General features: G+C 39.0%; 1 protein-coding gene across 2 annotated transcripts in view; it reads right to left on the reverse strand.

Annotated features, from left to right (window-relative positions):
• The window catches only part of LanB1 (laminin subunit beta-1), a 296443-nt gene that overhangs the window by 222307 nt on the left and 47084 nt on the right, over positions 1-27052 (reverse strand). The gene's annotated exons all lie outside the window — the stretch shown is intronic.

A 27052-nucleotide genomic window follows, 5' to 3' on the forward strand; every position in this document is an offset into this window, starting at 1 on the left:
TCTCTTACACTCCCGATTTTCCTCTTACTTCTTTTTCCTTTCCTTTTCTTGTTTTCCTCTTTATTATTTTCTTATCTATTCTCGCATCTTGTTCCATTTCCTTTGTCTCTGATGGACACATTTCACACACACATCATTTCAAGGAAGTGTTTACCCGTGCGCAGCCATACATTCTAACCACATTCTTCCATGCATGTTAATACAGTGAAATAAATGTGAATTAGGTTTAAGCTTGTGTTGTAAATACAAGGCACATACTTGATTTCATGTATTCGGCGACAATGATAGAAAGTGCGATGGTAGACAATCGTGAAGTTTCTCGTAATTTAAATGCATGTTCCTGAGCATAGTATTTTCATCGTACGAGTTTTTGACTGAAAGAGTTTTCTTATTCCTTGGGGGTCACTTTTCTTAGCATTAAAGGTGTATACAACTGACAAATCTATCTAAATGTTTGTAGTAGCGGCGATTGGGTGCCAACATTTGAGGGGCAAGGACAATATAACGTTTTCTTGGTAGCATAAAGAGGCCATAGTGCGGGGGCAAAAAGTGGCAAAATGTGGCGGGGGAACTGCATCCCCCACTTCCCGCTCCTCCTAATCGCCGCCACTGAATGTTTGGATTAAAATGAACGTCTTATTAGGAATGATTTGAAACACACACGGAAAACAAATTATTTGTTCATTGTCCATGAAGTATTCCTAGGCTAATGAAAGGCTATTTTGACAAAATATCACTCATAAGTAATAAACAAGTAAGATTGAAAAATCTGTTCACAATTGAAGAGATTATTAGCTAAGTTGCTATTCCTTTTCTGAACAGTCATGTTACTAATGCGGGAGAAACAATACACGTATGGTTACATGAACATATTTTTTGAGATAACAAAATTATTTAGGACACAAGGAATTCATTGAAGTTGATCACCGTGCCAGTAATAATTAGTGTTGCCCACGAGACGAGACTTTGGCCTGTCTCGTCTCGTGGAAATGCTGTGAAATGCCGTCTCGTCTCGAAAATATTCGTTTGTCAAAGGGACACATGATCAATCTCGTCTCGTCTCGAATTTTTAAAAGCCTGTCCCGTCTCGTCCCGTGGGCAACACTAGTAATAATTCATCTATTTTTCATAGATGTCTTGGGTTGTATGTCATGACCATTCGAACACACTAGAATGTCAACCTCTATCCTGTACAGGATACCTTGGAAACTTTATTCTTTCAGGGCAACGAGTCCCTGGCGCCTAAAACCACTGTCAAAGTAATAATATGTGAGGGTTTGTATTTTGAGTGTCAGCATGTGTTTGTTTTCGCCCCTTCGTTACTTTCATCTAATCACCATTGAACCTTATCGTCGTCATTATCAAAATTAGCAGAGAAATTACTTAAAATAAAACAAATCAACCACAACTTACTCTTCCAAAAATGGAGTTTCATTAGTTCATACCTCTTAGAAAGTTGAGGTGGTAGTTTCAATTGCACAGCATTTCATTAGTGGATCAAGGCAGCTAATTCCGTGAACAATGACGTTGTTTTCCGGAAGTCTCAAATATTTGTCTCAGGCAATCACCCTCTTAAAATGGACACATCTTCTGTGGTGATAAAATGACACGTTTGGTGCGAGTTCTTTCTGTATATATTTTCTTCCCAATGGCATAACGCTGTCGTTATAATAGAGAGGTCCTGTGTTCGACTCCCTCTCCTCTGGTGGAAGCACAATGCACACTGGTTCGGACTACACGTTAAACTGTAGGTTTAGTCCCGATTAGCCTATCTGAGCATAAAAATGGGCTTAAAAACAAACTTAACAAAATCGTCTTTTGGATACTTCGTGACATAACTTCATTTTTCTTTACTTCAGCTGCATCTACAGATTCTGTTGACATTTTCGGCTGATTCATGTGGCAAAATTTATGTGTGGAACGAAGATTTCTAAATAGGATAAGCCACTCATTAGCAATTGAATTCTGTAGCTTTTTCCACACATAAATGGTTTATTAAAATTTATTTACTTAGGTATTGTAGTGATTATTGTGATTCCTACTTATTAGTAGAACGAATATAAAGTTGAAATTTCGCATACGATATTGATATATGAAGATGACAGGTATATAAAAATTGTAATGAATTGTTGTTTAGCTAATTAAAACTATATTATACTCTGATCACATCACCTTCAGATTCGGCCGAGATCAAGAAAGTATGGGGCCCTAACTCCACACCCCCTATATGCCTTCATGGCGTGATGCAGAGCACAGGGGAGCACTTTACATTACTTTTTATTATATTATCTATCATACTTAAACCCGAACGTTTATGGTAAACCCGAAGGTTTATGGCTGCAGCAACACAAGCCTTCCATCTGTCCCTATCCGGGGCAAGATCAATCTAATCTTTCCCATCCTTACCGATTTCTTTCAGGTCCATCTCAACGTTATCCCTCCATTCTCGTCTTGGCCTTCCTACTGGTCTCTTACCATCAGGTTTCCCAACAAGAATCCTGTAAACTATTCTTTCCTCTGTCATTCACGTCACATGGCCTGCCCATCTAAGTCTTCTTGATTAAATTATTCTAATAATAATTAAAAAGTCGAAATAATTTATTGCGTTGCTGAAGAAAGTAACGCTAAGATGAGGTTTTTATTTGTTTATTTGGAGATTTATTAACCATACCCAGGCAGGGATTTATATATGTATGTGGAGACCCGGAGCTGCAGTCCTCAAGTTCATCCTAAATTCTGATCTGATTTTGATCATACCCTGCATAATTTTGAGCCTCCTAAGCCTACTAGAGGCTTTTAATCATGGAAGTATTAATTTGATCACAGCTTTTGTTTCAATAGCCCTAGTAATTACTTTCACTTTTTAATGACAAAATTGGCTTTCTATGGGTTCATAATATATGAACACTTCAGCATAGACAATATTCACAAGTAAAATATACATGTTATGAACACCAGAATACACTCATTTATTGAAGCATTCATATATCCCCAAGTATATGTACTCATTGAATTTGATTGGGTGGGCAATCGAGTGGGCACAGGAATTTTTGGGTGGGCGCTTGCCCACCCGCGCCCACCCCTGTCGCCGTCCCTGCATAGTATGCCTCACAAAAAGAAATGTGCAAGTTAATTTCAGGACCTTGACAAAATCTGGCCTTTCTTCACCTTTCTCGTATGTCCAGAACGCGCTGGCCACTTCCACCGGTGTCCCGATGAGCGGCCTGTCGCCTGACACAGTTTATCGGCTTCCTGTTATGCGAGACGCTTGTAACAATCGACATTGGCCTCGGCAAGGGTCCTTTTTACTAGCTCGTAAACAATATATCATCGTGTAAGCCGAGCTGTGTCCTGCATTGTCAACTAGTTAGGAGAGACAAAAGAGAGAGGGGCGAGAGCCACGCAGAATCATATATTGTTTGAAGGGGACAGAAACAAAAAAGATGGCGAAATGTAAATAAAAATTGGAGATTTTGTTAAATACTGTGAAGACTTTACTTATATCAATAAGGATATCAGGTGTGGGGGTGCGATTTCCCCCACCGCCTCCTCCTGGGTTCGCTCCTCACTTTACATACATTCACAGAAATATTTTTGTTTAAAAACTTGATGGCGTTTTATGGGAACCCTTCACAAAGAAATAAAACTCAGTATGCAAAATATACTACACTCATTTGGCGGACTGACAAGAGTTCACTAAGAATTCTCTGTTTGGGGGAGGGCGTGTAAGGTCGTTTTTAGGGAGTGTAAAAGTCTATTTAGAGGGTTGTTGAGAAAAATCTGGGGGCTGATTTTGTTACGGGGTGTTGGGGTGTGTGGATAAATCACTGGACCATTTCTCTTGAGAAATGCCGCTCTTTTCTTAGTTGTCAGCAACTAAGCTCACTCACGGTTTACTGTTAATTTCAGATATCTGGATGTGGTGATACTTCATTTTAGACATGTGACCGCACTTTTAGACGTCAAAGGGTAGGCATCGACATTTTTGCCACCCAGAGACCTTTAGGCTTAAAGTGAACAATTTGCTAGATAAATAAATTAAGTTTTGTTGGTATAGATATAGGGAAAGAGAATTAATGGCATATTGTTGAGAATATAATCTTGCCTTTTACTCGTATTTGTGGGAACTTATTATTACTGTTGTCTAATGTAGCAGATCACCCTGAAAATGGTATATTTTATATAGAATCTCTGTAGTCGCAGAAATGTATTCGTCCTTCCCTTTATGGAGCCAATTCTAGTACGGGTGAGCAAAAGGTAACTGTGCACCTGCACTACGCTACATTACGCAGAGAAAAACTTCCCCTTCTTGATGTTTGTTGGTACATAATGTTAGTTGGTACATAAGGACATCAGTTGGTTGTAAGCCACTCATTGTTGTCAGTCACTCATTGTTGTTTCTTCGGAGCGTGATATTGCAAAGCGCGGAACTGCATTAGCAATGGTTTTGCTACTCGAAGCTTGTGTGTTTTTGTTTTGACTGTTCACGTAACCGGATAAATGAAACCAGGCCTCATCTGAGGAAAATGTGACAGAGAATATCCTCTCCATTGACAGCAATAAAGTCTCTGAACCACTGGCAATACTCAACACGCTTGTTGTGGTTCCTTTCTTGCAGATTTTGCACTACTGTTATTTTGTAGGGGTGTAAATGTCAGTGATTTTTCAGTGCGGTTCTTGCGCTGCCGTACGATACACTCACTTGATGTGACAATTTAAGAATTGACTTCTTTGGGCCTTGCTCTATTCTAATCGAAATATCCTGTAACTTGTCCTCTGCTAGAACTCGTGACCTGCCTGATTTCGGCGCATTCTTCACTGATCCCGTTCTGCGAAATTTATCGATCAACCGCCGCACTGCATTACGATGTGGTGGGTCTGTATCAGGAAACCTTTCCATAAACTTATTTCGAACTTCTTCCGTTTATTCACCTCCATGTCGAAAGACTTGTTCCACCAAAAACACACGAGCTTCAACAAACAAACCATTGCTAATGCAGTTCCGCGCTTTGCAATATCACGCTCCAAAGAAACAACAGTGAGTGACTGATAACAATGAGTCGCTTACTAACCAACTGTCCACGTCCTTATGTACCAACAAACATCAAGAAAGGGAAGTTTTTCTCTGCGTAATCGTACGCGAAATTTTCTGGTCCGTTTGTGGCAATAATAAAGTTATTGGTTTTCTATTGAGTCAACCGGGTCACCGGGTGAAAAAGAACATTGGTCGAAACATATTTATCAACCCAATAAAAGATTTGTTACCGACCTTGTAAGGTATGATACAGTTTGCCTGAGCTTTGGACAAAAATATGTAGCGTAGACTCGAAATGAGACTGAGAATAAAATAGATATTTTCAACTCGCAACCAGACTAAGAAGTCAAGTTTCGCCATTCACAAGACGAGACAAGACTGTCCAACTCTAATCTCGTCTTGGTGCCTTCCCTAATAAGAATTTTCCTGGAAGAATCAGGGAGAGAAAGGAGGAGTGGTATCTCATGTAGGCGTAAATGTTCCTTGTTTCCTCGGAAATGTTATCTGCCAAAGCGTCATAGACCATATCTCATTCACAAACACTATTCTAGAATTCATGAATGAATATCATATCATGTGTGCATGTATATAAGGGACCGCGCGCGAAAGGAATTGGAACTTCCGTTTAAAGTATCCTGAAATTAGCATCGCACGCCGGATGAAAATAATTGCGGTAAACCTCAATCAGTCTAGACAGCCGGAGATATGCCTCGTTATCTTTTCTTATCGTGAGGATTCTTGACTGTTCCAATAAGGCAATAGTCACAGTTATTCAATATGTTGTAGATGAATGGAGCTTTAAATTTATAACACAAATTCCTTGCGAATATTCAATTTGGGTAGGGCGTGAAGAGAGTTTAAGCATATCAGAGTATTACGCAAGAGTATTCTTAGATCGCCCATCCCTTTGCCTGAGTCATCCAATGCAAGCGTGTTAAGAGGAAGGAGTGGTAGCAATTCAGAGATCAGACAAGTACAAATACAAAAAGGATCTCATCGCCCACGTACTTGAAACGATTACGGATTTAGACATGAATTACTTCCCGACAGACTCAGAAGTTTGTTCTCAAGTTTATTCAGAACACGAGATACCGACTTAGATTTCAAACAAGTTGTATTTGTATATTCCATGGGTACTAATCAGAACGTGGCATATTTATATTCTGAAGAATAACACTATTATAATGTCAATAAGGCAACTAATTTTTCAAATAAATGGAATTATCCTTGTGAAACCTTCGTTGAAAAAGAAACCTCGAGAATCGGAGTTTTGTGCAAATTGGTGGAAACATCCAATCTACATCGCACAAAAATATCCCGAGGGGAAAACCTAACAAAGTCGTGCCTAAGAGATTAGCCAAACCATAAGGTATTTTAACAATTTCTGGATTCATTTTACATTTAGGGCTACGCCAGAGCTCCCACGTAGCCGAAAGGTTGGCGCTCTCCCCTTCGTGCGAGCGGTGCCGGGTTCGATCGCCGATGGGAGCTCCAAAATTTCGGTGTTCAGGACAATTGGGGAGCTACTTGAAAGTAATACTTGAGGACTTCAGTCTGGAAAGACAGAAAACGGCGACGATGGGATTCAATATGGTGACCACACCTCACCCAGCATATAAGAGCTTTGCATTCCTTAGCCTACCAAGGCAGTTTGCACCACAGAGGTTTGAGTTTACATTTAACATTAAAAAAAAAAACATGTAAACACTTCTTTAAAGATTTAGAGAACTTGAAAATACGTTATTTCAAAAGAATAATGAGGATTTTATATCTTTGAAGATTTTGTAAAATAAATGTATAAATTATTTTACACAATTTGATATAAGGTGTAATACAATATATGGTAATAATTTAGCATTTGAATTAGATTCCATTACACAAAACTGTACATTTGCATATCGAAGTTTTCAAAATAGCCAAATCAAGATAACTAATATCTCATGAAACCATCATTTTAACGGCATTTCACTGTTCAAAATAGATTTCTATATCAATATCCATAGCGAATTTTGCCGAATGTGTTTTTTGATATATGTTCGTATCTTCGCTTCATTCTGCATATCCAAGAGTTATCAGATACGTGGACTGTGCACTTTTGATTGCTTTGACTCCAATACCTGAATTTCACTGACGTCTTCGAAATACATATTATGGGATAGAGTCGCTGCTGGCAAACAAACCTGGCCTGACATTGGAGCGGGAGAGATGCAAACGCAATGGTTCATGGTGCAATGATCGGTTGTTCATTCTAAGAAATTGAAGGGGTGTAAGGAGTGTAGTACACCCAATTGTCAACCTCACTTCCACGTAGTACACCCTGGACTGCATTCTGCAGACTAACGAGAATCTGGCGTCTGGCCCTATGGCCAGTATAATTCTGTGTGTTGTCCTGTTTTTTGTCCTTATGTATGCTGAGCAGCCTCAGCAGCCTTAGCTTTTAACCGAAGTCAGAATATTTTAATATTTTAGTTACACGACATTCTAGTTATTACACGACATTCCAGTTATGTTATTTTAGTTATGGTAAGGGGCTGGACCCCGTATAACGTGACGGGTGCAAAATAACCTTAGTGCTGACGCACCCAAAATTTTAAATTCAAATTCAGAAATTGAATCTTGGCAAACTATAATTATCAAGTATTTATCTGTATTTTGGAGTAGAGTGGGTCATATTAACGTGTTCAAAAAATGTTAACGGAATTTTATTTTTATATATCGAAGAGGTAATAATCAGTGGCGGTCCCTCCATGGAACAGTGGGAAGAGGTTGTTCCCTCCTACTTATCGCCCATTGAAGCTCTTTAAATTATCTATATTAACATAATAAGAACACTTCTTTCTCCCGAAATCAACATTTCCAAAAGTAACGCCGAAGAAAAACTTTCACCGTGACTGATTGACTTCACCAACCCTCGTTGTTCCACCCTCTACGGCCTTCCGACCACGCACGAAGGTAAACGATCCTCACCACGGAAGCTGAACACTCTAGCTGTTCTCTGCGAGAGACATAGCGAATTCCTTTTCCTTCGAATTTTTGCTATGTGCTAAAGTTTAATTGCGTCGTAGTGATAGTTTTGAGTGTAGTAAGTTCATAGTTTCCTAATTTCATTGCAAAATTGCGTCTGTCATTCATAACGAACTGGAAAAATCTTCTACAGTCTAAGCGTCTGCTAAATGCCTTGGCTAAACGCTGCAAAATAGCTTCCGAGGGAACAGCTCGCGTCCACCTGTTCCACCAGCCTCAAGCCAAGACGCACGCAGCGGCAGGACAAGAAAGCGAATGTTGCGAGCGTAGTAGGGGTGTGTGGGATCCCGAGCAGTCGGGAAATACGGAATGGTCAATTTAAAACGTCGTTAATTCTCGACGATTTCTGCATTAAAAATGTCTGAAATTATCGGAATTCGTTAGTTTTTGTACCAGAAATGCCAAAACAATCGCTTAAAGTGAAAATGACGTGTAGAATTCGAGATTTCTAGAGCTTCGGGAAATTTCGAACATTTCCCGTCCCGAATGGCGGGATTTTAAAAAATTCCCGTCCCGACCAAAATAATCCTGTCCCGCACATCCCTAGAGCGTAGGGTTGCGAATGTTGTATGATCGACCTACTGAGACGAAAGCTTTTTGTTCATTGAACTTTACAGAAAAAACAGCAAACCAACACCTATCCTAACTGGATTAAAAACTAAAACGAAATCATACACAAGGCATTTTCAAACAAGTTACTACAACTCTGTAAAATGATTAACTGGATACTCTTCCAGCGTCAAATTATTGTTGTCCTTGTTTGTTCCTGAGAAGGAAGTTTGGAACAATTCGGGTTTTGTCACAATTTCTACAAATCTAGCGGACGTCATGAAAAAGCTCGTCCATCTGAATGTCGTTATTGAATTGAGGACGTTTGAATTACAAGAATACTCAACTCTACAAAAAAAAATGTCAACTTAATCTACAAATAGAGATATGAAACAGGTTTCGACAAAATATTTTTTCCTCTGATCACTCATAAATTGCTTTCATTATTTTTTTCTTTGTTGTGCATCAACAATTTTGTTTTTAATGTTTTATTTACATTATATCATATTTGCTTTAACAATGTTATTGTCATAATTTTAACGTGCTTCATGTATGTCACTTCTGACAATTTGTAACATATGTATCGTATATTTATTTGGTTAATTTTAGTAAGGGTTGAATTTTACTTGGTATACTGTATTATATTACGACAGGTATGGGAGGGCGGGGGGGGGGGGGCAAGCGCAGGTCACCTGTTCCTCTGCCTGATTTTGCACCGCAACCCACTAGTAATAATAACCCTATATCAGGCATGTCAAACAATCGGCCCGCGGGCCGCGTGCGGCCCTCGATATATTTTTGTGCGGCCCCTTTGCTATTACCTGTTTTTAAGTAGTAGAGCCTTCAGATGTAGTACTTGCTAAAATATGTGTTATCATATAACACGATGTGAAATTTCACACGTTTTCCTCTTGGACAGGATATACCCGTCGGTAGGTGAAAAAAGGTGGTAGTGTTGCATTATTGGGGTGGTTGACGAATGTAGTGATTGCCAGTTGTTCCGAGTCCAAAGCTAAGTCGTCTGCCTGCTTGCTGTGCAGATCAACCATTAGTGTACCGAAGTTATATAATGTCAAACGTCATTATGAGGATTAAAACAACAACAAGGTATGTTTACTAAAGTAGCTCAAGAAAGCAAAGCTGCGGTACGCGCAAGCTACGCACTGTCGGAGTTGATAGCTAAACACTCAAAACCTTTTGCCGAAGGCGAGTTTATTAAACGGTGCCTGGTAAAAGCTGCTGAAATAGTTAATCCCGCAAGTGTAAAAGCTTTTCAAGGCATTTCGCTATCCCGCAACACGGTTGCTGAAAGAGTAACCGAACTGGCCTGTGATTTAAGTGATCAAATTAAAACAAAGTGTCAAATTTCATTGCTTATTCCATCGCTTGTGATGAGAGTACAGACATCGGTAGCTGTGTTTCTTCGTGCTTGTGATGAGGAGTTCAACATTTTCGAGGAGCTATTGGACATTGTACCTTTGCATGACACTACTACCGGTGAGGATATATTTATTGCTGTTCGTGAACTTTTGCGGAAGTATGATTTACCTCTGTCAAAGTTATCCTGTGTAGCTACGGATGGTGCCCCTTCAATGACGGGAAAAAACAATGGTTTTGTGACAAAACTGCAAAACTAATTTCGTGAAACACATGTAAACACATGTTCCATCATGTGCATTGCATCATTCACCAAGAGGTCTTGTGTTCAAAAGTAATCAACATGGAAAGTGTATGAAGCCTGTGAAAAAAGCTATCAACTTCATAAGATCCCGTGGCTTAAACCAGCGACAATTTTCTGCTTTGTTAGCAGATTTAGAAAGCGAATATTCTGGAGTGCGCTACTACACAGAAGTGCGCTGGCTATCGTGTTCTATGGTTCTTGAAAGATTCTGGAACTTGAAAGATGAAATATGCCAATTTTTGGAAATGAAGGAACAAGACACCAGCCTTTTTTCGCAACCAACGTGGTTACAAGATCTTTTCTTTCTTGTTGATATAACGAAACACTTGTCAGATTTAAATTTGAAACTGCGAGGAAAAGATCAATTAATCACCAACATGAATGATCAAGTCAAAACATTCGAGCGTAAGTTATTGCTTTGGGAAAAACAGTTAAGAAACGAAGACTTGACGCACTTTCCAACTTGTTCTAAATACAGATCAAGTTCAAAGGACCCTGTTTTGTACAAAAAGTACGCCGAAGAAATTCAGCATTTGAATACCGAATTCGGGAAAAGGTTCCACGATGTTTGTTCTTTCAAAGACAAGATCTCCTTGTTTTCAGCCCTGTTTACGACTGACGTAGAAAAAGTGGCAGCACATTTGCAGATGGAAGTAATAATTGAAATTCAGTGCGACTCAACTTTGAAACAAAAGTACAGGGAAGTGGGTATCCCTGACTTTTACAAGTACTTGCCTGCACGTCTTCCAGAAACCCGAAAATTTGCGTGTGGAATAATTTCCATGTTCGGTAGCACTTACCAGTGTGAAAAACTTCTCTCTCTCGTGAAAGGAAACAAGTCACCAACGAGATCCAGATTATCAGATGTTCATCTTAGCTCTGCTTTAAATAAGATTTCTCCTGATATTGATAAGTTGGTGGCAGAAAAAAGATGCCATCTGTCAGGCAAGAAGCAATGATCAAGTTTCAATGAATGTTCAATATACTTTATTAAGTGTTATGTTAGTCATTCTTTAAAATAAAGTAGCTATTAAAGATAATTTAATTTTTTCCTTGCGGCCCGCCCTATCTAACACTACTGACTATTTGGCCCAGTTCAAATTTTGAGTTTGACATGCCTGCCCTATATCATAAGGCAAGAGACATGGAAACATGTCATGTTCTTTTTATTCCCCTATTGCTGTTATTTTTTTGTAATAATTTCCTCCTTCAGAGTTTGTTTAATTTTCCATTTTCGTGCAATTGTAAACTCCCAATACATGGTGCAGATCATGGCAGTTTTGTTTATATTAGGTCTGTATTGCTTCTTTTCATACTGATCATTGCGTTTTTTATGCAATACTTAACAGTAATAAGTACCATTTACTTTGTTTCGAGTCTTGATTAAAATGAGAGTGTAATTCTCGTTCTCCTCTCGATATATAAAGATCTTGAACAAATTTTGATTTCATTACTCTGTTTCATGTTATTAACTTCTATCAAAACATTGAGACCGCAACGAACACAATGCTGGTTTAGCGTCGCCCAAGGAAATGCTTAAAATTAAGCCACTGGTTACGACTTCATGACAAGCTTCATGACACCTGTCCACAGTCTACAGTATCCAACCTTGAATGTTGATCAGCACCTCCTGTCGCTGGTACAACAAATTATTGTGCAAAGTTATTAGATGGGAAAGTCAAGGAATAAATAAGTATAAATACACGTGTAAACATTCGCCGTAGAAAGGAGCAGATGTCAACCAAAGCAGGGAGTGCAAAGAATGACATCACATCCAAAGTTAGACAGCATGGAATAAAACTCCCGGAAAGGGCTCCCACGATTTTGTCGTCATTGCTCATATTATACCGGGTTTATAATGTCGTCATCAGTTAGCCCCTCCTCGTCCATTTTCTCATAAGAGAATGAAACCACCAGAGAACAACTAGAACCAACAAACATCACTGCTCAGCTCAGATGGTACTGCAAGGACAACGGAATAAAATTGAGTTTTCATAAGAATACACACAAGATAACGGAATAAATTTGAGTTTTTCTAAGACTACACACAAGACAACGGAATAAATTTGAGTTTTGTAAGACTACACACAAGACAACGGAATAAATTTGAGTTTTTGTAAGAATACACACGATGCTTTAATACCCCATAATGTGTCATAAAATTCAGTTGATTACGTACTTTGTTTCCAAAATCGGAAGTTTTATTCTAGCACACTATAACACAACACCGTGATACTGGTTAGTCGACTTGATCTGTGCCCTCGGGAGCTATTTAAGGGCTGACCGTAAGACGAAAAACTAAGATTAACTTTAGTCAAACGAAGTGAGGTTGCAAGTTAATGGTGCTCTTGTGAAAGGAGAAGGATACATATTTCTAAACAAGTAACCATTGGGAGATCTGATACAAGTCTGCATAAGACCGAATGACTCCCTAGAAATTTTTTTAAATGAAATTTTCAGACATACAATGCCTGTGCACTAGCAAACATTATTCACTTTTTGTTCGAACTTTACGTTAAATATTCAAATTTGTGACTTTTGTATACTAGAGGTTTCAGAAAATCGATTTAACTCTGAACTAGTAAATCTAGCTCACGTGACAAGTAAAGGTGTAAGGAACCAGAAAAAGGAGACGTTATTCCAAAATTCTAATGGATATCAATATGCAAAAATGATCACTGTGACATAATTCAAAGTTCGTCAATTTATTGACGAAATAAATTGGTCCGGTCATTCCCACACTGTGCACACCAGTTTCAATTTTTAACCGATAGTTATTAATGTTAAGTCCATTTTCGTGAGTTTTCGTGGTTTTGAAAAAAAAAAAATTGTTTTGAAAATGTATCCAATTTATTCACGGACAACCTAATTGAGTGTAAGCCGCCAGTGTCAAGAGCACTGACAAATTCTGTGCAATGCCTGTGCATTGTGACCTGCATTAACAGAATGCAGGGCACTTAGATATACATAAATATAAAATACATGTTCCTTCCTATTTTCTTGTGCCTCAACTTTCTTGAATTTATGTACCATCAAACTATATTTTGTTTTGTATTTTTCTTATTTAGCGTCGCTTTGCTGTCACTTTAGCTAATCGCGACGATGAGGATGAATGATGTTAACATTAAATTGACGAAGAGGTCGGGACTCTAATCCGGAAGTTTCTGCCGCCGGGGTGGCCTTACGAAAAAATTATAAATAGAATAGAAAATGGATGTATTTAATTGCCTTATAAGTGTGTCAGAATCCGTTGTCGAAATGAGACAAAAGGTATGAAATTCCGCATGAAATGCTCTCTTTTTGGAACATTACGAACGGAAATATACATACTAAAAGTTGACGTACAAAAATGGACTTGTGCTTCTGCTGCTTTGTAATATGGAGAAAAAAATAATCATGCGCCTAAGATATGCTGAACGTGTTATAAGTTACACACATTGTTACGCGCAAGATGCAAAGAATCGAGCCAGATGCAGTCTAATAGTGCAATAGTGCACTGTCTTGGCATTAGTCCACTTTTAAATAGTTGTTAGTGATCAGTATGCATGGACGTTCGGAAGGGGGGGGGCACGTCCCCCCCTGGAAAATGAATGTTACCATAAAATCATGTATTACACACAGTTGTTTATATAGTAAGATAATATGTGTAAAAATACTGTAGCATAAGTGTAACCCTACTTCAAATAATAATAATAAATCTATTTCAGTGACAGTAAATTATGTTAATTATTGGAAGGGTGTTGCAGGAACATGATAACTTCAAGCTAAACACTATAATGGGGGGAATAGTGCCTGGTTTGGCCCTCCCTGGAAAAAATCCTAATGACTCCCATGTCTGTATGCTGATATTAGTGTACAGTACTATTCCATATATTTTACAGCAAAATGAATTTTGCTCATTGCACTACCAATGTAGAATTGTTTTAACCATACATTAGGCATCCGTAACTATCACTGAAGTTTCTGTTAGAGTTCTTTGGACCGAAATAGAAAGCAGCTCCACCACCAAATAAATGGGTAATGGGGTCAAACCTAACCCCAAAAAAGCATATTTTGAGCAAATATCATCAGTTGTAAAGGTCAAGGACTGGATGGAGAGGTACACCTGTTGGATCAATAACTCCAGCGAATTAACAGGCGTCTATGGAAAGGTCATGCCACCAAACGGAGGACAAGCAGAATTCAGGAATATTTGCCATGTGGATCGTTAGTTTGCACAACATTTCTTTCTAGTTTACATCGTCGCCTTGTAATCAAGGAGTCCCGGGTACGATACCCGGTGGAGGCACACGGTGGTTCAGATCCCACTTGAACTGTAGGTCCAGTCCCGATTAGTCTATCTTTGCGTACAGTAGAATTAAATAAAAAACTCAATCTCAGGCATTCTAGTTTAAATGCGACGAGGATGGATCATGGAACTGACAGAAGAGATGACAGTAAGCACCTTATGCACCCACCTTATGCAGGGTTCTAACAAACGATGCTTAACATTGGAACGGATTCCTTAACTGCACAATCACGAGTGTGTGCGTGTGTATTGCAAAGTAAGTCTTCAAATATCACGAACTCATTTTTTATGGTTTAACGCACCAAAAGTTTCGCCCGTGCATTCTATCACGGGGAGATGGAGGACTGTCGAAGAAATGTTGCTGAAAACTCGTGTAGATGCCCGGAGAAACTTCTACATCAATCACTCATAGGTTATTTAATTGAATGTCTGACATAAACACGCGCTACAGGGACTTTCAGAGTATTCTCATATTTCAGACCCTCATTGTGTTTATCATCTACAGCAGGGTTAGCCAATTATACAGAGGTTTTGAAATCATTTTTCATGTAAGATTATGTAGAGAACTGCATCAATGTTGCAACCACCATCTTCCACCTTCCTCTCGTACAGTGCTCGAGACTAGAAAAATGCAAGTGCCTGCTAAAAAAAATTGATCCTCCACCTTTTTATTGTCATCGTTTTTAACCGTACAAGTATCCCTCTACCTACCAACTTTTGCTCCAAAGCTCAAACAAGCATCCCTCAAGTGAAAAATTTAAATGCTGATCCGAAAATTTCAGGAGTAAGAAGGATTGAAACAAGCGGCACGAAGGGTTCGACAATTGAGTATAGAAGCACGTTTCGAAAAAATAAAGTGTTAAAGAAATGTTTAATGAGACTGATATCCATTTTTGATAAACTATGTATATAGCCAACAACTTCCTTTCTTCGCATGGAATACACCTTCCGTTTAGCCCGATTGTAGGTCAGTGAGGCTCAGAGGACCAAAATTATACTCGGGATATATATGTAGAGTTTCATGTCCCCAAACCCTGCCCTACCCTATCTTTATGCTGATTGCCGCTCTACAATCCTAGCTTTTATCATAGTAATGATAATTTGTTATATTATATAACTCACGATTTAAAATATTGGTTTAACTTCCATATTTAGGTGCTTGACCCTGAATTAGTTTCAACATAAATGTATTACTAATATTCAGATTTCAGGTACTTTTACAGGGATTACTTATAAACAGTAAAAGAGAACATGACGTCAGAGCTGACGCTTCCATATATTTTAAATATCAGCCTGTATTTTAATAGACGAATATTGAATAGCCTCGTGAATCGACCTCTTCTCCCTATAGACAATTGATAGCAAAATTAATATTTGTAAAATATAACGTCAGTTCGCTGCAATATAAGTTTCATATTGTTAATAATTATTAGAGGAAAATGTGAAACTTTAAAGGAATGTCTGATCCATACCACTCGTTTGAACCGCATAACTTTAGGTTAACTTCAACTCTTTCAGACATATCATTTATGAGTTTTTAAACTGTCTCAGTCACACTGTCGTTTGCATCAACATTCCTTTGTATTATATAACGATGTACACGGAAAATATGGATGTAATGTGATATATATATATATAAAATACGCGATATTTTGAAATTAGCTTTCTCTCTTTAATATAACAACTTGACAAGAAAATAACAAATTCAATACCAATGTATGAATACACTTACTTTTTGCACCTTAAACATGAGTGCATTTGATGGTAAGTTATGTACAATTAATTCCATTCACTAATTGCACACAGCCGTGCCAACTGATATTCCTACGGCTTGTGTGGGTAACTTTTGTCGTACGTTCTCTGAGCATTACTTTACGTACGAAAAGAAAGAAAACTGTGATGTAAGAATTACGAACACAAACCAAATATAAAATCACAGAAACTTATTGATTCACGTTAAATTACAAAATGCAGGTGTAAATTATAAATCCTCTCCATTTGTGCAACGTAATAAAATGTAATTTCAAGTTCGCTTAATGCGTGCACTAGACCTGGAGTTAAAAAAAACTGGGCAAAAAATCAAAGTACAGTATGAATCTTACTTCCAACTAGAGCTGCGAGACAATCCATCACCATTAATAAAATGGCATTCATTTACAAACCTGAACCAATGTGTTAATTCTTTGCGGAAGTTACGAACAGTGCCCATTGAAAGGGTCACTCTCCAAAAGTTAATTGTAAAATAATTAGTTTACTGTAACAAATAACAATTTTTAAAAAATAGCACCATATCCAGAACCCACAACATTCGGTTGCGTGACAATGAGTTGACCATCCAATGTTCTTGGCCACCTAGGTGGCAGCAACATACTGTATATCTTACCACAGTGCTTGAGGGGTGTAAGAGGTGATGATCCTTTCTCAAGACACCCAAATGTCAACCTCACTTCCATGTAGTTCACCCTGGACTGCATTTTGGCGACCAGTGAGGCTCTGGCGTCTGGACCCATGACCAGTATAATCCTCTGTGGGACTTGTGTTAAATACGAAATCATGCATTCATAATCGTAACAGTATTTTACCGACATAGTTCTCTTTACTGCATAAAACAGGTATTTCCAATTGCATACAAATTATCGTCACTTAGAGTTGCAAGATCATTTTAATAATTTATGTGCAATTATTTTGCATTTTCGTATGGGCTCGCCCCAGTGATTAAAAAACGAGAAGCAATTTTTGCATCAAATGTACGTGGAGAGTTGTTCTTATAAACATTGACCTTACAGGACGAACCGTTTCTTAAGAGACAGAATAGTTGTATATTTTAAATACAACTGTATTGAATGACTTCCACCAATATCTCAAACAGACGAGCTACAATGTAACAATTTTCTTTGACAAGAGAGCGCTTTACACACACATAATAATAATTTTAATACCACTCGCGGCAGCCGGAAGTGTTCTGTGATTGACTAATAAACTCTGAACGTTCCGAGTTCGATCACCAGTCTGGGGTTAACTCCGTAACAGGATTACACTCAGACCTGTGATAGTAATTTCTTCATCAATTTAAATTTAATATAAATGTAATCATATTTCATCCTCATCGTCGCGATTAGCTTACGAAGAAAAGTGGCGTAAAACAAGTAAAATACAAATATTTTTAATAATCTCTCAAAGAGCATCAAAATAATAATATTTTGTCTTCCCTCTTTTTTTCATAAAATACATACGAGTTTCGAGAAGTCAATTGGGAGGAACAACACTACTTTTTATAATGCATTTCTTTCGAAAGAGTTTGATGTTAGCAGAGTGTTCTTCAGCAAATCGTTCATCTTTAAAGGCATTATACAAACGCGACTACACGACTGAACATCTACCGCCAAGAGATGAAGTTGAACCTGAGTTGATCAATGACCGCACTCTTACAGAGTGCCATCACGCTATCGGTGAAAAAAGTATTTTCCATCGGAAAGGAAGAAAGCAAATGTGGATAACATTTTTTAAAAATGGCATCGAACCTACATAAAGGCGGTTTAGAAATATCACAAGAAAAGCAAATGATGAGACGAAAGATCAATCTTCCCACACTTGAGGTAGATGCACTCCTAGAGAGCACATCAAAGTTAGATTGCGCGAGTTAACTCATATGCTTCGTTTTAAGAGCTAAAAATACATGTAACGGCCAACGAAAATACACATTTCATTCCAAACAGTTTACTCTCAGGTGAGATACGAAAACGCCTCGTATCTTCCAAACACTTTACGAGAGAAGGAAACGCGTACAGCTGGCTACTTATGTTGCACCAAGACGATTGAGTAATAAATAGCCAGCCATCTGCGAGCTAAGCTATTGTAGTTGCATATACATAGTTTACTCTAGATACTTTATGGACGAATAATAAAATTCAGAAACGTTTACACTTGCATTTTGTGATTTTTGGTTTCGAATTATATTATATTTTTAATATGATAAAAAAAATATTAATATGAACGCGGTTGATTGAAATGGGTCCAATAACACAAGTTGATGACGTACATTTTAAGTCGCATGCTAATTTTGACTGGACCTACAGTGTAATGTACCTCCACAAGGTCGAACCCAGGACACCTTGATTATAAGGCTGCAGTGTTACCATTACGAGATCGGGGAGAGTCTAACAATGAAAATTTGAACCACAAATCCACATCAACCACGTGCGATCCCACAAGTCCTCATTTAATTTAAGCTGTAGGCTACTTCCTAGAGCAACTTTGGTTGTTTCTAAATATCCATGTATGCTCGGTCTGCTGCAGACATTCAGTAGTAAACTCAGGAATCTCCTAGACTGGTACAGTAAAAAGAGACCTACACCTCACGAAAGGAGCTCCGCTTTCAGGTCGCCAGGAAAGATTGAATTCCTACAAATGAGCAGGTAGTTAACTCTATTTGGAACAGGTGTGCCCAAACTGTGGCCCAAAAGCCCCATGTGATCCACACACGGCAAGTTGAAGACCGCAACTATTTTCACGTTTTCCTCTTGTACATGCTGTTATTCACGATAACACTTCAAGTTGTAAGTTGTTTTTTTTTTAGAAATACTTAAGATTCAGAATAAAAAATATTTGTAATAAGACTGCCCATCTCCCGAGACTGTGGGCACCATCATTCATCTCGTCCACCAAAATTCCACCCTAGAATGGTTGGGGCATAATCTCTCTTCATGAACTGCATCTACTCACTATACATCATCGTCGAGATTAGTAAAAAGTGGAAGAAAAGCGACGTAAAATTAGATAAATGCCAATACTACACGACGCAGTCACTTAAAACAGAACCAATCAATAGCAACCTTTAACACCATCATGACAAGACTACATTCGCTTGGTTTATCTTCAAGCAAAAATATTTGGTATAAAATGAGCCTAAGGTGCCACAAAGTCACATTTCACATTTAATTTGCTACTATAGTTTTAAAGGCAACGGCAATGGATTTGTTGGCATTTGCATGAAAAACACACACTAAAATATGTTTCTTATCCCATTTATTATTCGTAATGTCGTTCCTCTAGTGGAAATAGCCTATGCGATATTGAACAACCAAGTATACTACTGAAATAATTTTATAACCAGACACTTCATTCCATTCCGTCAGACTTTGAAAATGAAGCTTGGGACAATAAAAATAAATAAATAAAAGCACAATCAAGAGATAAGGTAGAAAAATATATACACAAGTACCTTTATGTGGATGGTTCATTCTATACGCTATGGTTCATCTTACGTTTCCGAATTAGCTCCAATTCATTTCAATCGGAAGGCCGAAGTAAGTAGTCCTGTTGGTAGAGCGTCTGGCTACAACGTTTGGGAGACGTGGGTTCGGGGTAGGTTATCTCAGGCATAAAATTTATTTTTATTTTGTATTTTTAGATAATGCAAAACTAATGCCACGTGCCCACATTTTAAACACTTATTTGACATGACGCGTACCTGGTTATTATGAACCTCAAGCCTTTTGACCACATCATGTGGGCACCGTTAGGAGGATTGGACAAAACTAAAAATTGTCATGAGGTAATTTATGGTTAAAACGTTTTAAAAGGTAGGAAGAGGTTGCTTTGTCAAGTTGTTTGCTTCGTCCTGCTTTGCTGGCAACTGGTTGCAACCACAGGGAATACGTATGCATTTACAACACGGTGAAACTTCTACAGTGTATAAAATTGCAAATTCCCCTTGAACTTTTCGTATCTATCTGAATCATTATACGATACAAGTGGATTTCTTTCCATCAACTTTCTTGCTGTTTCTGGACTGTTCAATATGAAATACTTGTATTACCATGGGAATACGTAGATAAGTAACATTAATACCTTGGAGTATGAATTTATGATTGGCGTAAAATTAAGGAAACGCACGTAGATATGTTTCAAAGCACAACTGCATGTAACTAAGATACGCCTATTCCCCTAATCAGATTTACTGAAGCTTTTAGAAAGGCTGCGCCTAATTCGTGCGAGAATAAACCCGTCAAGAACTATTGCGTGTTCCACGAAAGCGTATAAGGTACAGAAATTACAACTGGGAAGGGCATTTGTATGCAACTTTTGAATATTCCGTGCCGCGTGCCCACACACACCTTTATGATACACCGTTCGTTATCGTCCTTTGTCAAGATAGCTTAACTTAGGTATGAGTCCGAAGATTTTTCTAGTTTCAGAGTGTGTTTGTAGGAACTGAATATCCAGTTCAATTTTTTAATTGCCTTTTTTATTCCATTGTATTAAAACAAAGGCTATAATGTTTTAATTTGGTTTTATGGGTTTCGAGCCTGACACTGCATTTATAGAGTGGTTCAAGTTTAGTATATACTTCAAACATATATAAAAAATGGATCTTTTGTAATATTTTGGCCTATTTCTGCTTATTTTTGCTACTATCACTATGGACGCTGCATTGTAGATGGTAGTCGCTTGCTTTGTGAGTGTTCCTTCAAATTTTCATTTAACCAAGCGCAACAGAGAAGTAACACAAAAATAAGACAATTGAAGACAGTAATTGTGCAAAGGACTCAGAAAATTCATGAAAAGTATATGATCACTGCCTATCTGCCTGCCTAAACGTACGGCCATGGAAATAGGCGGCTGAGCAGAATTGCGCTGGTGCCACATATGGGAAAAGAAAAGCGACAGCGCGTCGTGTGGCAACGTCAAGCGGGCTGCGTTGCCTAAGGACTTGAGGAAACCCAGAAGCGGCGTTGCTACCGGTTGTCACACACACGCCTGATTTTTATCCAGTCGTACACGACACCTCTTCCTGTCAACAACATCCCTTCGCTCGCATTTCAGGGAGAGGCAGGGAATCGGAGACCCATTCGCTTGCTACGTGGCGGCAACCAATAGGCTTCGCCGTGCTTGGCTTTGATGAGGGTGCCACCGGTTTGGAAAACGACCCAAAACGAAAAATTTGGCAACGCAGAATACCACGAGAATTCCCCCTCAACACGGCAACTGGACAAAGCCGATTGGTTCAGCGGTTCATGTAACCCTCCATGACTTTCGACAGAAAAGACAAAAATAGAATTTCCAAGTCCGTACTTTGGCTGGAACCACTGTAGTTTGAGCGTCAGACCGATCTCTGTCAGGGGCCTCTCTCCAACCTCTCTGTCATCTCTGACCTTTCGAACAAATACTGTCAGTTTGTATCCGGTTTTTCTCCGCGTGGCAATAGCGCGAACTTCTGCGACCCGCCTAATTTCATGGCCGTGCGTTTAGTTTACAACTTTTTAGTGTCTATAAATACGCACACTAGTAATAAGATACTGTTATCCTCTGTTGAATGCTGTTCTTGTTGTTCGAGTGGGGAGGGGGTGGGGGAGATTGAACATATCTAACAAACCTGAACACCACCACATATAATGTATAGTATAGGAATATCGGTAACCGAGCACGATGAGTGTGGTCAACAAACAAATCTCGCCATCAATACCAAATAATCATCATTCATCATCGTCGTTGCAATTGCCCAAAACTAGACAAAAAGCCACGTTAAGTGATACATATAAATCAAGGAATATAGTTATCCCTATATTGCTATGCGATGTGAGACTAATACAAGAATATTTATTCTGGGAACTTGCAGGGGAGAGATAAAATATAGGCAGGTGTGTGAACTTTTGAATTACGGAGTTTTCATTGCCAATTAGTAAGGCCTGGATATTTATTTAGTCAAAACATGCTAAATGTGTACATAAATACTAGAATAAATCACTTAAATGTAAAAATATATTTAAGTATATTAAAATGCGTTAAGTATATTTTCCTTAGTCTTCGATCGTATCCTTCATTCCTTCGCCATTTTTTAGGTTCGAGTGAATTTCTTGGAAATTATGCCAAGGCCACTGCCTGAACTGCTGACTTGCAGTCACTATTCCCAGAATCAGCAGGGATTAATTGCAAAATATGTCAGGCTTGGGGAACAAGTCCGCACTGAGCTTTCATTTCTGGGGTGTGACTTTCGAATGTTGGTTTCACAAATATATCTGCATTACTCAATGAAACCTACAGCAATGGCACAAGTACCGCGTTTTATGAAAACAAATATGTACTCAAAATAGAGAATGTGTAATGCATCTCAAAATACTGTATGTAACCTGAAATTCACGTATATCGTTCCTAACATCATAATTCGCCGACATTTGTCATTTTTACATGTCTACATACAAGGAAAAATGTGTAATTACATTAAAATACGGGCCCTAGTAATTAGTTGTTCGTTGAGAATATTTGCCCTGTGGGGGGGGGGGGAGTATAAGTTTAATTTTGTCCAAAATGAGTTTTGCCCATTTACTGGGTAGTTGAAGTGACCCGCATAACTGGTAAATAGGATATACCGGAATATAAATTTCATTTCTAACCAAACTAACCTAACCTCATGTATATTTACTCCTCCTGTAAAATCAACTTTTTGGACTTCTAACCCTTTCCTCGCCCACGACAGAAACATTGCCCTACACAGTGAAGTTAACAGCATAGATAATGGTAGGCAAGTTGTCCATCGCTATTTCCATTATTTTTTATTCTATATCCTGTGTTGTTCAAAGGAATGAAATTCTGTTGATTCGAAATAAATGTGGACTTCTACTTATTGACGTTTTCATTTCAATCAATTGCCATCACACTGTTGAAAACAACAAACTGAATGAAAATAGTGATGGACAATTTGTTTCTTTTGCCGATGGGCGTACACGCATAGGTTGTAGTCGTTCAAATGAAACTTTCAAAGGGCGAAAGGAATTATCCATAGGTCACAAATGTCAGGGTTCTCGAGTCAACTTCGATAGTTTTCAGCGATTCAATATTATTTCATGGCTGCTTTGTGGTCGAGCATTGTTTTCAGGCAGCAAAGTGGCGATGCAAGTGGCCCCAGACGATAGAGAATAATTAATGACCAAGGGCGTCGATATGCAGGACAACTAGATAGAGTGAAAGCCTTCATCAGTTATGCCCTCCTGAGTAATGAGCCGCTCCTTATAAAGGAAGACATTATACTAATGAGCAGTGAATATTATTCTTCTAAGATGAAGGCTGTTATATTAATCATCTAAGATAACGTCTGCAATTTTCCAGTGATGGCCTTATCTACTGGCGGAACCAACGATTTACATGTCACCGTTGACAAGCGAACGCAACGGCTCACTTCAATGAGAAGCTTTATTAAATTTGAAGTCGGCATTGTTCGCAATATTGCGAATGTTTTGCACATCTGTTAAGAAATTAGGCAACGTCGGAAACTGCGCCTATAATTTGAAGATTGATGTACAGTGCGAGGTTGGCCTACGTAAATGATGTCTCCTACGAAGACAGCAAACGTTAACACTCGGCCACACGAATCCAGCAATCCATCATTGCCGACCATTTTTTGCACTCTCCTCCGTGCCTTAAATCATAATTCTATGCTGGTCATCGTACACAAATGAGGATAGAATGAAGCATGATACCGAGAACGTGTCCGACATTTACAAATTGAGACGAGAATTAGACACACAAATTGTAGGGTTTTTTTTGTTTTTGTTTTTTAATGCATGCACTAATAGAGGAAAGTACCTAAATAGGGAATACGTTTGTAATGTGGAATAGTAGAATATCTCTTCTGTATGGCTCTGTAACCTCGAGGTTGGAGCGGGAAATAATAACCTATGTACGGAACAGGCAGGAGACATTTTTTATGTGTAACTTATAGTTGGTGGATTATCGGAGGTGAGTTGTTTTTGCTTATGTTCTTTTCCTAACGTAATATAAACGTAATTAGGATTATTTGGATATAAAGGTGAGGTTTTGTTGTGTAGGTATTGTGAGGTTTCAATGAATCTGTCGTTGGTTAGGTCCAACTTTTGTGGATATGAAAACAAAGATGGACAGGTTCATAATATGGAATACCATAAAGGTAGGCCTATAGTATTCCACAGCCTTATCATTATTTCTATATCAGGGCCGCCGTTAGGGAACGCGAGGCCCTATGCGAACTATGTCCGCGAGGCTATTATATTTTGAGAAGTGAAAATAAAGACACATTTCATTCCCCTGAAAATTCTACACTCCAACTTCCTACCCCACACTCAACACACAGAGGATTCCCCGTGAACCACCGACGACGTTTGGCAGCCTGTAGAGGGCATCAAGACAAAAACAACTTATCTTAATAAATTTTTGATGGACATGGTTTGGCACTACCACCCCTCGAAAAGCCTATATATTTTATTGTGCAGTTTTCTAAGTGAAAATTCCTAGCTCGGGGTATGCTTGGTCGAGTTTGGACATAGGAGGGAGGTGATTGTATGGATCAACATGGAGACAATGGACTGGGGGAAGGGGGGATAATGTAAATTATACTAGCTGGCGAGATGCTTCACGAAAAAATCTTAACCTAAAGGGTTACCATCCCTCCGTCTTTTCCCCTCCCTGCTTCGAGCACTGATCTTGTGTGTTTGTAGGTTGTTTTTTTTTCTGTCAGATAACATACTAAAGACGTCAGTACTCTCTATGATACAGATAGCAGATAGATTATGCTAGCAGACAGGATGAAACCCATGAGATTATCCCTTTCGCTTATTTCATGCATTGTTGCTTATAGTCATGTTCATAATTTGGCGGGGGCAAGGGGGCAGTCGTCCCCCAAAATTTCCAGGTTTATTATAATTTGCATGTTAGGGATATTTATTTTAACCTACCGGAACCTTAAGTTCGCTATCTGATTAAGTTTGACAAACGTTCTTGCGAACTCTCTCGTCCTACAATTTCACCAACCAGCACAGAACCAAGCACACATTCACAACCATGGATACCAACGACCAAACAGAAAACAGATTTCATACAATCGCACCGGAAACACAGATTTGGCCTCCGCTTTACAGTCAGGAAGTAGAAGAGGCGGGAGAAGGCCTTGAGATGTTACGACTTATATATCGCAATCTTCTGTTTCCAGCCTACGTCAAACACAAACTTATATATTTCTTTCATGTGAAGTACCTCCCACGACGGATACACAGTATGTGCGTCGCTTTTCTGTCACTTTTGGACACTCGCGACGATGAGGATTAGTGATGATTAGGTGATATCGATGCACAGGCATAGACTCTAAAACTCAGGAAATTCGGTGGTTATATTAAAAGTCGACCATTGAACGCACTCAGCCAGAGTCGGTACGGATATAAGGAAGCGTACATTTACGTATTATACATACAATATTGAAAAAAAATGTTGAATATGAAAACATGATACATATCGTACGTATTTCTGCCGACGATTCTGTGATCCTGTCCTGCAGGAGCACCGAATCCACTGCATGCCATGGCTATTTTATTCACCCGACCTCAACTGCATAGAAAATAAATGGACACTCGACGACAGCTATAACCATTCGCCCTAATGCACCACATATCTTCCAAAATACAAAAACGGGGCCGTGTTCCTCAGGATAATAATAATAATAATAACCCCTGGCTCTACAGCCCATAAGGGCCTTGGCCTATCTCTCGACTACCAGTCTCCCTCCCACAATCCTACCTAGACGGTGGAGATTTTCAACCAGTAATGGGGTGACGTGGGGTCAACACGTTGAACCCCCAACCGTTATAGGAGATATCCTTGACCGGGTTACGCTACTCACTCGTAGCTCCCCAATTGCCTCACGATGGTGGGTTGCCACCGGTCCTATACGCAGGCCGAAAAACCAGACTGAACCCAGGCGGACTCGAACCCATGCCGTCCCGCAGTCGGAACCCAGAGAACAGTGCCCTAGACCGCACGGCCACGGAGGAGGACCGTATTCCTCAGGATATACTGGACAACTTGGTGCAAAGCATGCCACGTCCTGTAGAGAGTTGGATAACACACGTGCTCGGGGAGGGCCCCTTGGCTCCTGAAGACCACGAACGACTGTATCAGCGATGGCCGTTGGGATTGCTGACACTCATTATGCACCTCGGTTGTTTTGGTTCGCTTTGTGACAGCGCACTTGTATACTTTTCCCCTCTTGTTTCGTGTAAAACACCTCGCCTTTGCTTTCAAATAAAGGTTTTTGCATTCTGCCTCATATTCCATTTCCTTCAAGACCTAAACCACATTCCATTCTATAAATATCAAATTATGCAGCATTTTTTTTAGCACTGTATATACACACACGCACACACAGTGTTCAAAAACAATCTCAACAACGGTTGCGAGATCGTGTGTTGGTCACTAAACGTACTCGGTCACCGAGGCGACTCAAGAACATTATTCCTCTGCGGAGTTTTGTGTTGTCTTGCGTCTTATCATTGTGCATTCCGAGCGCCCTATACAGCTCAACGCTTGACACAAGTATGGATTATTTGGTTTTAGTTCTTAATAAGATGTTGATCCCTGTATTAGTTTCAATATGTGAATTAATTAATGTTTAAACGACGTGTTTCATTTTATTGCAACAACCCTTAACATTATGTTCTTTTCACCGAGAGAT

Source organism: Lepisma saccharinum, chromosome 2 (assembly GCF_977018435.1).
Source record: "Lepisma saccharinum chromosome 2, izLepSacc3.1, whole genome shotgun sequence".
NCBI classification, from domain to species: domain Eukaryota; kingdom Metazoa; phylum Arthropoda; class Insecta; order Zygentoma; family Lepismatidae; genus Lepisma; species Lepisma saccharinum.